Here is a 14,256-nt window from a genome sequence, read left to right as displayed (position 1 = left end):
GGAGGTGGCTGAGATGTCCTGTTTTTCATTGTATAATCTTCTCTCTGGCCACCTCCTCGGCTTCCTATACTTCAATTAAAGCCCAGTTTAAGGCACCGTGAGGTAATTCCTCCCACGGGGCTTTTTCAGATCAGGACGTGCAGGCAGCCTGGGAAGCTAGCCATGATTAGGTATGCTCAAAAACACCACCAAAATACATGATAAAACATCCTGAATGAGGCCGAACAATGGAAACCTCTTTCATGGAGGGAGAAAACTTTCAGGAAATTGGACGACAGATTTTGGCAGAGCACTAACTCCATTTCATCCCTGGAGCCGGACACAACACTGCCCCCACTTGCATTGCAGTGGATGCAAACTGGGGGCCAGCCTGCCGAGACAATGGATGCTGTTGCAGCACAACCTACCCCCCCTTCAAACCTTTACCAAAAAAGAAAGAAGCTGTGCTACAAGCCCTGCCAGTGGGGAGCCCTACCTGGGAGAATTTCTCCCCCACCCTGGAGAAATGCGGTGAAATTGGCTCCCAAATTTCTCTGCCCGCAAGTAAGGTGGAGAATTTCATGAGGCCATTTGCGCACAGCTCTAGTTATTTGTGGGTTGTTTAAGCTTCAAACAACCCCTGCTGCCTGAGAATGGATGACACAACAAACCATGGTAATTCCCCACTGGGAGGTGAATATTCCAAATAGCTGCCGGCGTGCACAGCAACTCACCATGGCTTAAATAAGCCATGGTGGACTGCGGTGATCATGTGAGCCGGCCCTGTGTCTTGAGGCCACTGTGCCCATAGTGTTTGTCTTTTTTCCAGAGCCTTTGAGAAGGCTGCGGAGTAGGTCAGCCACTTACGCATTCCCAAGAAGAGGGAATACATCACCAGAAAAGAGGACTAAAGATGACATCTATTTGCATATGCGAATTTATATGTATACATGCAAATTTAGAAATTATTTAAATGGAAATAAATACATCTCACCATAGTGGGGAAGACCAGGGAAACCATATGCCTGCTCAGTCTGCAGTCCAGGTGCTAAGTGCTGGGCCACCTCAAGCCCTCCGCCCCCACCCCTGCTCTCCCTTCTTATGGTTGTTTCTCTTTAAATGGGACAGCCCTTCCAACAGGGGATTCCTTCATACAGGGGATTGATAGCTTTGATATAGAGGCCAGTTCTCTGTAAAGTAGGCCACATGGCCACCCTACAGTGGTTTTTTTTATAGCCATATTGGTGATGGCTTCTTCCTTATCTTCCTCTGAAGGCAGAGGGAGGAGGAAACAAAGGCAGGGGGAGGCAGTGTCCTGGGAGGCTGCTTGCAATCCAGCAGAGAGGAAACACTGCAATCCTGCATCGTAGAGGTCAAAGAAGGAAGGTGAGGTTGGGAAGGCCCTGGAGATGTGGAGACAGTTGGGAGAAGGGGAGAGAAAAGGCCCTAAACGCTTAGTTCTCCCGGGCCCACATTTATCTCAAGGGACATGCTTTGCTTTGGTAGCTAGAATGGTTTTCATGTTTCCCATGTATTCTGTTATGGTCAACCCTCATCAGTTCCTATTCTCTCAAGAAGAGATGCTTAGGGAGGGCAGATGATAGCAGGGAACAGCCCCCTCCCATGGTGCAGCAGACCAATCAGGGTGGCCAGGTGTCCTCTTTTATTTATTTATTTACAATATTTATATACCGCTCCACATCAAAAGATTTCAGAGTGGTGAACAGCAAAGGCAAAAGAATAAAATGCCATGCTAAAACAATTTAAACATTTTTAAAAGAAACAAGTTCTGATAAGACCAAATCTAATAAACCACGGCTGGTCACTCAAGGATAGGGATGGACGAGCCCACCTCTGTCCGGCATCAGGGAGCTTAACGAACTACCCACTCCCAGCTCGCACAGCCCAGGCCTATCGCCGAGCTTCCCTGCTCGGCCAGCCTGCCTGCGAGCTGCGCGAGCTGCCCCTCTTCCACACGCCGGCTGTCAAAGGCTTCGGGGCAGCCACCCCCAGCCTCTCGCCCTGGCCTCCAGCAGATGGTGGGGGGAGAAGAGGTTAGGTGTCTCCTTCTTCTCTCCACCCCCACTTGCTACAGCGGCGGCAGCAAGGGACAAGCTGGTCATTTTCCGTAAGGCCAGGAAAACTTATGGAAAATTACCAGCCTGTCCCGCGCCACTGCCTCTGTAGCAAGGATGGGGGAAGGAGGAGAGGCGCGCTGCCTTCTTCCCCTCTCCTTGCTGAGGGAGCAGGTGCCCAAGCTCTTGCCTGACTCAGTGCGCCACGAGTCAGGCAAGAGCTGAGGTCCACGAACTGGCGTCCGGGGGCCGAACCGGCAGCTTCTCGCCGGGCTTCTCACCCCGACTGGACGCCTGCGACATCCCTACCTGAGGAAGGCTTCCTTAAATAACAACGTCTTCAGGAGGCGCCGGAAGCAACACAACATTGGCACCTACCTGACCTCCAAAGGCAGGGAGTTCCACAGGAAGGGGGCCACCAGAGGACAGTCCTTTATTGTGAAGGCGTCCTCTATTTGAACGGCTGTACAGACAGAGCCTGATTCAGAAGAAAGAGCTGGGCCTTGAAATTGCCCGTCAACAGCACCTGGGCAGCAGACCAAGGAGGCGCGCTGGTGAGATGTACTGCATGTAAAGTATAAGAACTATTTCTACATTTGCTCCTTGACATATAAATTAGCATACACAAATGTGATGCAAACCAGTGTCCTCTTTTGTTCTCTTCTTTTTTGGTGATGCATTTCCTCTTGTGTGATGATTCATAAGCGGACAACCTAGGCCAGTGGTCTCCAAAGTGGGGTGCATGCACCCCAGGGGGTGTGCAAGGCAATCCACTGGGGTGTGCGAGCTGCCTGATCATTGAGCAGCCTCCCGCTGCCCCGAGGAGCTGCCACTGTGTGCAAAGATGGCGGCAGCGGGGGCAGCAGGATGGGACAGGAGCTGAGAGGGAAGCTCCATGGCATTTCTCTCTCAGCTTCAGTCCTATCCTGCCTCTGCCACAGCCAATTGTGGCAGAGGCATGACAGGGCTGCATAATGCCTCTGGTATTGCACATGTTAAGCTTTCCTGGCCCCAAACTGTGCACATTTAAATATGCATGCTTTTTAAGCTCCCTTTTTTCTGTTATAAAAAGGTGGCAAAATGGCAGGTGCTCACCGGATGGGCCTGGGGTGATCATGGGTGATTTGCTGAGCTTGTGGGGGCTCGAGTGCGGGTCCAGGGGGTGCGAGCGGGGGCAGCGCTTTGGCAGGTGCCCAGAGAACCTGAGCTGGGGTGGGTTCTCACATCCCTATTTGTATCTATGTATCTTTGTGAAGTGTCTTTTTCATAAAACCAAGTATCGAAATAAACTGAACTTCGAACCAGACCTTCAAATTGCTGTATCACAGTGTTAAACCAAGATTTTCAAAAATAGTGAAGCATATTCAATCACATTGCTCTCACTAAAAAATATTATTATTGATTTTTTTTTAGTGATAGCAAAAAGTCTTTTTCTACCATTAATAAATAAAATAAAAATATTTTTAAAATATTGTGTACTTAATCTTTATCTCATCCTTTTTAAATTTCTATTCTTGATTATGTTTTAAAATGTACATAATATATTAGTACAATAGTACATGCATATAATTTAAAAATAAACAAACATTTATTGGGGGGTGCTCAAAATTTTTTTACTGATGGGGTGTGCGATCAAAACAGTTTGGAGACCACTGACCTAGACCACGTGGGATTATTTCTCATGGCCACCAACTCACAAACTCTACAAACTGTCGATTGTTATAAACAATGGCATGAGCATATTAGATATGAAAGCAAAAGGTGCAAAAAGGTGCTTTTTTTAAGTAGGTAGAAAGAAAGAAAAAGGAAGGAAGGAAGGACGGACGGACGGACTGGGGCATGCTGGGAGTTGAAGGACTTTTTTCTGTCTAAACTTGCATAGGATTGTGCCTTAAGGGATGGGCCCTATTGCTGTATTTTTCTCTTTGTGTGGGGTCAGTGATATATTTTGCTTGCAGGGCAGTGAGCGTGGTGGGGGTTGTTTTTGTTTCCCTGAAAGCAACGTAACTTCACAAGTTGTTGCATGACTCCACACCCCTTAGGAATGTAAATGTCTGCAAAATCGAACCCCGGTATTGTCTGTGTGATTTCTTTAGTTTTGTATTTTGTCCAGAGGGTCTCCTTTGAATTTTTAATTAGGGACACTTCAACTCTTTTGCTATGTGCAAGAGATCACATTTTCACTTGGAAAGCTTACTTTCCCCACTCTGAGCAGTTTTTCTTTGGCCAAGCAAGTTTCTCACAGTGATCATTCTCTTCGTTTTCCGGCCAGATAGAGATAACACAATCCAGCTGAACTGGCACATCATTTAACCTTAGCATTTTTTCTTAGAGCTTCAGTTCCCAAACCAGTAACTCATCATCAGTCCCCCTGATTTCCAGGCCAACTTACATCCATAAATCATTAAAAAAAACCCAGTCTGTTATGGACTTTAAGTATGGTGCATGGTGTGATGGCCATGGGCTAGAAGACCCATGTTGCCATCACAGCTTAGCCATTGCTTCACCAGGAGCAAGTCCTTCCTTGGACTTGTAACTGGCATATTGAAACAAGAGCTGGCTTTGCTTCCTTACATGCCCAACTATAAACAACTCACTCCACATTTACAAGAATTTGATTTTTGCAAATCTCGTATCCATGCATATGGATTACACCATGCTTTATGTATGCCTTGAAACCATGAACCTCCATTGGATGACTATGTGAACCAGCACAGTAAGATGCCCAGGGCTACACAGTGTGCGTCATGGCTGATGGATCTGAACACAAATCTTCATGGACCAAGATCAACACTCTGTCCACTACCCCACACTAGTGCTGAACTACAAATAGCCTGTCCAAAAGAATAAACTTCTTTCCTGTATGCTCTTTCCCACAGGACACTGCTGGGGGTTGCAATCATGGTGCCGATAAGGCAGTATTTCTATTGCTTGGCAATTAGCAATTGGCTGTTAATTAGTTTTTAACAAGTGTCATATTTTTTTGGAGAAGATGCAAGCATGCTTACTTGGGATGGAGTTGGGGGGTTCCAGTGAGACATGTGGGGCTCTCATCCAAGTATATGCAGTTAGGAATGCAGCCTTAGTTCCTTAGCTATTTCTTGTTTATGCCAACTGTGAAACTACCACTGAACTTTGTTTTGGCATTCATTGTAATTTTATAGGATGCCATTGTAGTTTTATCTTAATAAAATCCACTTGTGGCAGAGTGCTGACAATTGCTTTCTTTCTTTCTTTTTTTAAAAAGGGATTTGACAGCTAGCAGTATAATTTAGCTGTCTTGGAACTTTGTAAGTTCAGCTGAAAACAAATTATCTATGGCAAAAATATTTGTAACTCAGTTTGCTCAATGAGTAGCCAAGGAAGTGTGTGTGTGTGTGTACACACACACACGCGCGCGCACTGGTGACATGGGATATTTTCCTTCACTGGTTCTAGCCAGACGCCTCATTGAAATTTCAGTGTGTCCCATTAACAGTCTTATTCTTTAAACTCTTGGGGCTGCACGTCAACATTCTCTAGTTTTGACTACCCCACACTAGAGGGTCATGGCTGGATGGTGTTGGCAAATTCCTTTCCTCAGTATCATCCAATGAAATTCCAGTATAAAGTGCCTATTTTCATTTCATCAGTTTGCCATGGCGTTCGGGACAATTTTTTTCTATCATCATGGAGGTGTACTCAGTGCTGGTCCAAGACTTTTTGCTGCCTGAAGCAGAGCCCAAATTATGTCCTCCACCCCCTCCAGGGCCAACAGTTTAAAAAGTTTTGCTGCACCATTAAGATACCAGTTCCTGCTTCACCTCTCCACCCCCACCACACCCAGGTGCTGCCTGAAGCAGGTTGCTTCACTGTACTTGATCTATGGAACACCAAGGACACATCTTTATTAGAAACCTAAACTTGTTCTCAGACTATTTAAAAGTTTATGGCTTCTTCCAAGGAATTCTGGGAACTGTAACTTTGGGAGGTTCATTCATTCATTCATTCATTCATTCTATTTCTATACTGTCCCATAGCCAAAGCTCTCCGGGCAGTTCACAAAAATTAAAAACCATTAAAATACATTATATAAAATATAAAGAACCATTCTCATAATGACATAAAACAAATAACACACACAACAACAACAACATACATCTGAAACAATTTAAAACAATCAGCCAAAGACAAGCAAGAGACTCGTTATACGCTGTCAAATGCCTGAGAGAAGAGCGCAGTTTTAACCTGGCATCGAAAAGATGACAGTATTGGCACCAGGCGGGCCTCATCAGAGATTATTCCATAAATGGGAAGCCACCACTGAAAAGGCCCTCTTGCTTGTTGCCATCCACCAAGCCTCCTTCGAAGGAGGCTGCTGGAGGAGGGCCTTCGTTCCAGAGCATAGTGTACGGGTTGGTTCATGCCAAGAGAGGCATTCTGTCAGGTACTGTGTTCCTGAGCTGTGTAGGGCTTTATAGGTCAAAACCAGCATTTTGAATTGGGTTCAGAAGCATATAGGCAGCCAGTGCAAACAGGCCAGAGTCGGTCTTATAAGTTCGAACCTTCTGGTCCCTGTTAACAATCTGGCCGCCGCATTTTGCACAAGCTGTAGTTTCCGCACCATCTTCAAAGGCAGCCCCATGTAGAGCGCATTGCAGTAATCTGACTTGGAGGTTACCAGAGCATAGACAACTGAAGCCAGGTTATCCCTGTTGAGATAGGGGCGTAGCTGGGCCAGCAACCGAAGCCAGTAGAAGGCACTCCATGCCACTGAGGCTACTTGAGCCTCAAGTGACAAAGATGGCTCAAGGACAACCCCCAAGCTACAAACCTGCTCCTTCAGGGGGAGTGCAACCCCATCCAGAACAGGTTGAGCACCCTCCATCCAGTCAGAAGAACCACCCACTAAGAGCATCTCAGTGTTGTCTGGATTAAGTTTCAGTTTATTAGCCCTCATCCAGTCCATTGTCGCACCGATTTAGCACACCCACAGCCTCACCTGAAGAAGATGAAAAGGAGAAATAGAGCTGCGTGCCATCAGCATATTGATGACAATGCACTCCCAAACTCCAGATGACCACGCTCAATGGGTTCACGTAGATTTCGAATAACATGGGGGACAAAACTGACCTCTGCAGAACCCCATACTGGAGAGTCCACAGAGCCAAGCAATATCCCCCGAGTACCACCTTCTGGAGCCGACCATCCAAGTAAGAGCGGAACCACTGTAGTGCAGTGCCTCCCACTCCCAATGCAGACAATTGCCCCAGAAGGATGCCATGGTCGATGGTGTCGAAAGCCACCAAGAGATCAAGGAGAATCAACAAGGTCACACTGCCCCTGTCTCTCTCCTGACATAGGTTATCATACAGGGCAACCAAGGCTGTTTCCATGCCAAAACCTGGCCTGAACCCTGCCTGAAATTGATCTAGATAATCGGTCTCATCCAAGAGTGTCTGGAGCTGGTTGGCAACCACCCACTGAAGAACCTTGCCCAGGAAAGGAACTTTTGCTAAAATTATTAAGATTTTCTGGGTTCAGGGAGGGTTTCTTTAGGAGTGGTCTCACCACCACCTCTTTGAGGTGGCTTGGGACCACTCCCTCTCACAAGGAGGCATTTATCACCTCCCTGGCCCAGCCAGCTGTTCCTTCCCTGACAGTTTTTATAAGCCAAGAGGGGCAAGGATCCAATATGGAAGTGGTTGCATGAACCAGTCCAAGCACCTTGTCAACATTGTTGAATTGTACCAACTGAAACTCATCCAAGAAAACTGGACAAGGCTGTGCTTTGGACACCTCACCATATTCACCTGCTGTAAGACTGGAGTCTAAGTCCTGGCAGATGCAAGAGTTTTTATCCTGGAAGGGCAAAGGAATTTCAGTGGGCCTCAGATGGGTCTACAGTCTCCTTAGGGCCAGCATGTAATAGCCTAATAGGCCATGAACAACCCTGAAAAGCTCCACTGGGTGATATATGGAAGACTGAATGGAGGCAGTGAAATGTTGTTTCTTTGCTGCCCACACTGCCCCTGAGTATACCTTACCATAGGCACACACCAGGTTTCGACTGCACCCACTAGGAATTCTTCTCCATTTGCACTCAAGCTATCTCCGATTTTGTTTCATTGCTCTCAACTCTGGGGTACAGCAATAAAAGCTCTACTCTGGAGAGGGCATTCAGGAGCAATCATGTCAACCGCCTGGGTCATTTCTGCATTCCACAGATCAACCAGGGTTTCAACATGAGAGTGAGCCATATCAGCTGGAAAGCTCCCCAGAGCTCTCTGGAAATCATCCAGATCCATTAGCCTCTGGGGGCATACCATCTTAATAGGTCCCCCACCCTTGCAGAGGGGAAAAGCTGCCATAAGTCTAAACTTCAGCAAGCAATGTTCTGACTATGACCGAGGGACAGAAGCAAAGTCCCCCACTTTCAGATCACCATCTCACTCTCCAGTTGAGAAAACCAGGTCTAGAGTATGCCCTGCTACATGCGTTGGGCCAATGACATGTTCGGACAGCCCCATGGTTGTCATGGAGACCATGAAATTCTGAGCTACCTCTGACAAGGTGCCCTCAATGTGAATCTTGTCATCCCCTAGAACCAACAGTCTGGGGGATCTCAACAATGCACCAGAGACCAACTCTGTCAGCACAGAGCTCTGTCTGCTCTGTTGGGCAGCAGGAGGGGCAGTGCACCAACAAAATCCCCAATCTGTCCTGCTGACCCAACACAAGGTGCAAACATTCCAGGCCAGTAGTCACATGGTCAGGTAGCCCACAGAGGGAGATGGAACTCCTATAGACCACAGTGAACCCCCCTCCCTGGCCCTCAGGTCTTCCCAAGTACCCCGGTGGACAGAGCTGGGAGAGACCAACTCTAATAAATGGCTAGATAGCATCACCGATGCAATGAATATGAATTTGAGCACACTCTGGGAGAGAGCGGAGGACAGGAAAACCTGGCGTGCTATGGTCCATGGGGTCATGAAGAGTCGGACACGACTAAACGGCTGAACAACAACAACAATATTCTGTGCAAATTTGGGTCCTCTTTTTTGGTGATAAGTGGCCACCGTCACCAACACAGTGATCAGATGTAAAAAGGAAAGAACTCACATACATGTAATAGTTGTTTGGAATAGCCTTCCCCAACTGGGCACGCACCAGATGCATCAGACTACAACTCCCATCATCCCCAACACATTATTGTGCTGGCTGGAGATGATGGGAGTTATAGTCCAACACATCTGGAGAGTGTCCTGTTGGGGAAGGCTGCCTTAGAATATGGAACAGGGACTGCTGCAGCTCTTGAAACCCCTGTAGGAAAAAACTTCATGTACCAGAACTATTCCTTCTCACCACTATTACACAATTATTACTACACAACTATAGAGAACAAATAGTATTCCCTCTTTTTTATTGACTGATTGTATAGCTGGTTTTATTGTATTTTATTATATATTTCAATTTTTACCGTCATGATTTCAATGTTTATGTGGTGTACTGTGTTTTATATAAGTTGTTAGCTGTCCTGAGCTCTTTGTGAGGAAGGGTGGGACATAAATCAAATAAATAAATACAAATAAAATGATTGATGTTACAGGCCCCCTGCCCTGCATTGCATCTTTGCAGAATCTCCCACAGACCCTTTGACAAAACACAGGGAATGGCAGAGGGACCTCAGAAGGGACGGTCTTCAAAAAAAGCTAAGCATATTTCACCTCCCCGCCCCCGCCCCCATATTGCAGTCCTTTGACAGAGTCAATGGAGCAGCCATAACATTCAGGCTAAGCCATGTGAGAATGAAAGGGGATGGGGCAGAGACAGGGAATGAGGCCACTGCCACTACAGACACAATTTTTGTTTCTTCCCAACTAACATGGGGGCTTTATAGACTGGAACCATATTCTCTGTCACATCCTTTTAACTTTGCATATAGAATGCTTCATTTCACCAGTTGCAGTGCACGCTTGTATGCGTCTACTCATATGTATGCCCTGCTGAGGTCATTGGGTCTAACTCCCAGGTACATGGGTTGTGGTTGCAGCCTTACACTTTCAACTTTGGACATTCTGAATGTGTAGACGGGGGGGCATCGACATATGTTAGCCATGGAAAATTTAATTATGCCGCCACTGCACATGGCTTTCAAAACGCAAGCTCCCTTGCAAACGAGTTTCCCCACTGTTAAATTTCCGAAAGCTACAGGCTATTTGTTGACTTTCTGAATTTTGCAGTTTCATCATAGCATACAATCATAGATTTTAGCTATGTTAACACATTAACATTTATTTCCTTGCCTGGTATATTGCTCTGGTTTGTGCATTGACAAGAATAATGAAGGAGACAGCAGCCAATTATTCAAAAGGGGATTCATGTCAATTTTAATCCCTGCTCATTTTAAAAGAGAGGTTATGCTGTAAAAAGGAGTATAAATACTTCTGCTAGCCAAAGTGCTGACTTCCTTAAAATATTCCAGGGAGGGCTGTATATGACAGATGTGTTGCCTTGTTCTTTCCCTTAAATATTTTGGGAAGAAGGTAATGAACTATAGTCAGGAGATTTCTTGCAGATACACTTATAGATGAGATTGCCCTTCCAAGATAATAGAATACTTTAGTGGAGAATGTGTAGACTGGGGTAGACAACTTGTGGCTTTTCAGATGTTTTGACCTACAACTACAACTCCCATCAGCCATAATCAGCATAGCCAATGGTGAGGGATCGTGGGAGTTGTAGACCAAAATATCAGGAGGGCTACATGTTGCCCATTCGTAGCCTACACCAACTTTCCCTAACCCGGCACCTTCCAAATGTTCCTGACTACAATTCCCATCATCCACAGCCAAACTGTGGGTGGTCTGACTGGTCGTGAAGGGATTTGTAGTCCAAGGCATAGTCCAATGTGGTTCAATGCACCAGGTGGTGGTCCTAGGTGACCTTGATCTAGGAGGTTTGCATGTGAGAACATTGCTAAGAACAATGTGAGAACAATGCTGGCCAGTAGAAACATGAGTGGATGGTTGTATGGTTACAGCAGGCAGGTGTGTGTGAGTCATCAAGCCAAATGCAGCCCACTGCATTTGTTTCTGTCCTTCTGTGTGGCACCCCCATTTATTTATTTGCAGTACTGGAAAGGCAGCAAAAAACAAAACACTACCCCCAACCCTGGCAACATTTTTCAAGGCTCTGATTGTCTGCCCACATGGCAGGAGCGGGCTGCATTCGGCTTTGCGGATCACAACTTGTGCAGGACTAGGTTAAAGTGGCCACACTGAAATCCCAGCTCTTTGGTTTTCATAAGGCAAAAAATAAAAAAATTATTTCAGTTGTTTTCCTTGGCTTGTCAGCTTTTGCAGGGAATATCCATTCCTCCTAGAAGATGACCTCTTGGTAGTTTCCTGGAAGGTGGAGAAAGGGGTGGGATGGGCTGGGGTGGGGAGAAAGAGAACTGAGAAAGTATCCTTTGGGATATTTTGCAGCCTAGGAAAATCATTTCCCTTATATTGAACATCTGTTCTATCCTGATTAGACAGGGTTGTGACAAAAATGCAATATAAAAATTAACTGCCCCTTCATGTTATGTTTTCCCCCAGGAGGTGTTTGGTCAGAGAGAAAGAGATGACATCTTAAAGTCTTAGCTCTTTAATAATGGAATGCGACCTAACCCTGGATTTATCTAGAAATTTTCCTTCCATGGATTAACACAACCCTCCCTGGAATTTTGTCATAGAGCTTTCCTCATCAAATGGCATGCAATCCCCAGATCACCATTTCTAGGCAATAGAACCGAACAAATCAGCAGTATATGTGAGTTATTCTTTATTTTCTCTCTCTTACTCTCCTTTTCAGTAGTTACTTATTTTCTCTCCCATGCTGGCTTTCTGGTTTGCCTTAAAACAATCACTGTGGTCCAATGAAGTAAGGCGTACATGTAACGGAGTGGCTTCTCCACCCATTTCAGTGGAAGCCGGTGGCTCCGATGTCCGTGGGGCTGTGAATCTGCTCTGGGCTTCAGTCAGAACCAGTCAGAATTCCACAAAAGCTATCTAAGGTGCTGAACCCACTTTGGGGATAAGGTTCCACACCTTGGAGAGCTCCTTTAGAGTTCTGACTGGTTCTGACTGAAACCCAGAGCGGATTTATAGCCCCACTGACATTGGAGCCACCAGCCTCCACTGATCCTTTGTAATGGTGGGCACAGTTCCATGTGCACAGTCCTTTGTGCTCATGGAGAATGAATGGGAGAAGTCCAGTGGCGCCATCAGGGCAGGACTTTGAGGCAAACATCCAGGACCCCACCCAGCAAAATGAGCAAGAGCTGCCCCAAATACAGCAGGGTTGACTTAACACATTTTGAAGTAAGTGGAATAATGCACATTAGCATCTAAAGAGTTGGCTCCCCTGTAAGATCATTAAGTCCAGAATCTAAAATTATCTCACTGCACAAATGGAAAGTCCACATGTGGAAGACCTTGGCATGGCTCCGAAGTGTGCGCAAAGCCACTCCAGATTGGGATGGCTTTCCTTGCAATATAGCCTCATCAAAAACATAGCTGGAATACCATGCTAGAATATCAGCAACAGGTAGGATAGTGTGGAAGACAAGAGGTATCTGTGATGCTTCAGTGTTGTTTATCTAGGCATTTAAAGAATGGAAAGAATTTTATCAGCATCACAGTATATCTTTAACACACATCTGCAGATACCTAAGGAGGTGTGCTCTGCCATGCTATAGGCATGTATCACTTGAGCTATGCTCTTTACCAGTTGGCTGTTGACCTCAACTGCAGGCCCTTTTGAACAGAGTGGAGTCTGTTGACTTTGCAAGAAGCAGCCTGCCTGAGCGGGCATTTCAGCAATTTGGGTTGCTTCATATTGATTCTCAAGGCCGTTTAGAGCCACAAAATAACTCAGGGACTTTAGCCCAAAGTGTACGGATCTTATCTTAATGAAAACATGCACAAGATGAAGTCTAAAGATATGAAAACTCTTGTATTATTATCATTGTTTAAGCACAAAAACAACAAGAATAAATAAATTGTATGTATTTGTACACACACACACACACACACACGCACACACAACCTTTTTGCATACTGGCCCAGTTCAGATGTCACATTGTTGGTTCAGCATCCTCCCCTTGTGTGGCCAACTTCATAGAAGTTTTCTTAGTTTGATAAACCACAGTTTACTGCGATGTCCAAATTAGGGAACTGTGTTTCCTACAAACCAAGATTGAAAACCGGGATCACACTGTGGCTATTTCAAATTTCACTGTTGGGGAAAAGAAACATTTCAGAGGCGGTGGTGGTGGTGGTGAGGGGGGTGCAGGGAGATTCTCTGAAAGGGTTTACATCTACTCTTAGATACAGTGAAGATTAAATTGTAAACAAGCAGTATCATTAAGAGCATTTCTTGATATTACTTCTTTATGCCGTATAATAACAGTAATTTATAATAAGGTATAAATATAGCAATGTTAGTAACACAAGCAGTCACCCTTTATTTTTAAACCAAGGGATTTGTGTTTTTAAGCCCGTTATTTGTACAAAACAAGAGTTGCTCATTGTATAGAATGGTAACAATGAGGTGGTACCAATCTATCCAGGAGCACTTTAGGAATAATACTATGTGCTCTGAAACACGGTATGTGTGTGCATGGATTCCTGAAAGGCTGTTGATTCACTGCAGGGCTGCAATTTACATCTCACCTGACTTGTCAAATAGCTTCAGGCTGCAATCCTATACTCACAAAGCAGAGATTAAATCCCACTGATCACACCGGGACTTACTCCTGTGAAACATGTTTTAGGATTACTCTGCGTGTCTCACCCATTTCATCTACCTGCTTTAGATAACAGTTCTATGAGCACTGAGAGAGGAGCCCTGTTCAGAAGTTAGTTTCAAACACATAGCTCGATGTGCGGATGCAAAATTATGTCGTGCACCAATAGCCCTGCCTGCTCCCCCAATCTATATGTTGAATGCTGACATTGGGAAAAGGAAGCCTGTGCATATACTGGTTTCATACAATTTCAACTGGGGCTTCCGATTCAGTGGAAGCCCTACACACATCCAGCTGCATGTGTGTAGGCTGTGGCTGCCCCTTTCAGAGGACTGTGGTCAATGTGTAGACGTTGGGGCCTGGCTAGCGGCAGACAACATTGTGGGTGGGTCTGGCAGGTGCAGTTAGGGTTGCCACGTATGTGTTGCC

Source organism: Heloderma suspectum, chromosome 1 (assembly GCF_057233095.1).
Source record: "Heloderma suspectum isolate Gila_16-S chromosome 1, 16-S_ref, whole genome shotgun sequence".
NCBI lineage: Eukaryota > Metazoa > Chordata > Lepidosauria > Squamata > Helodermatidae > Heloderma > Heloderma suspectum.
The sequence above is the reverse complement of the archived record's forward strand: the minus strand, read 5'-3'. Positions refer to the sequence as shown.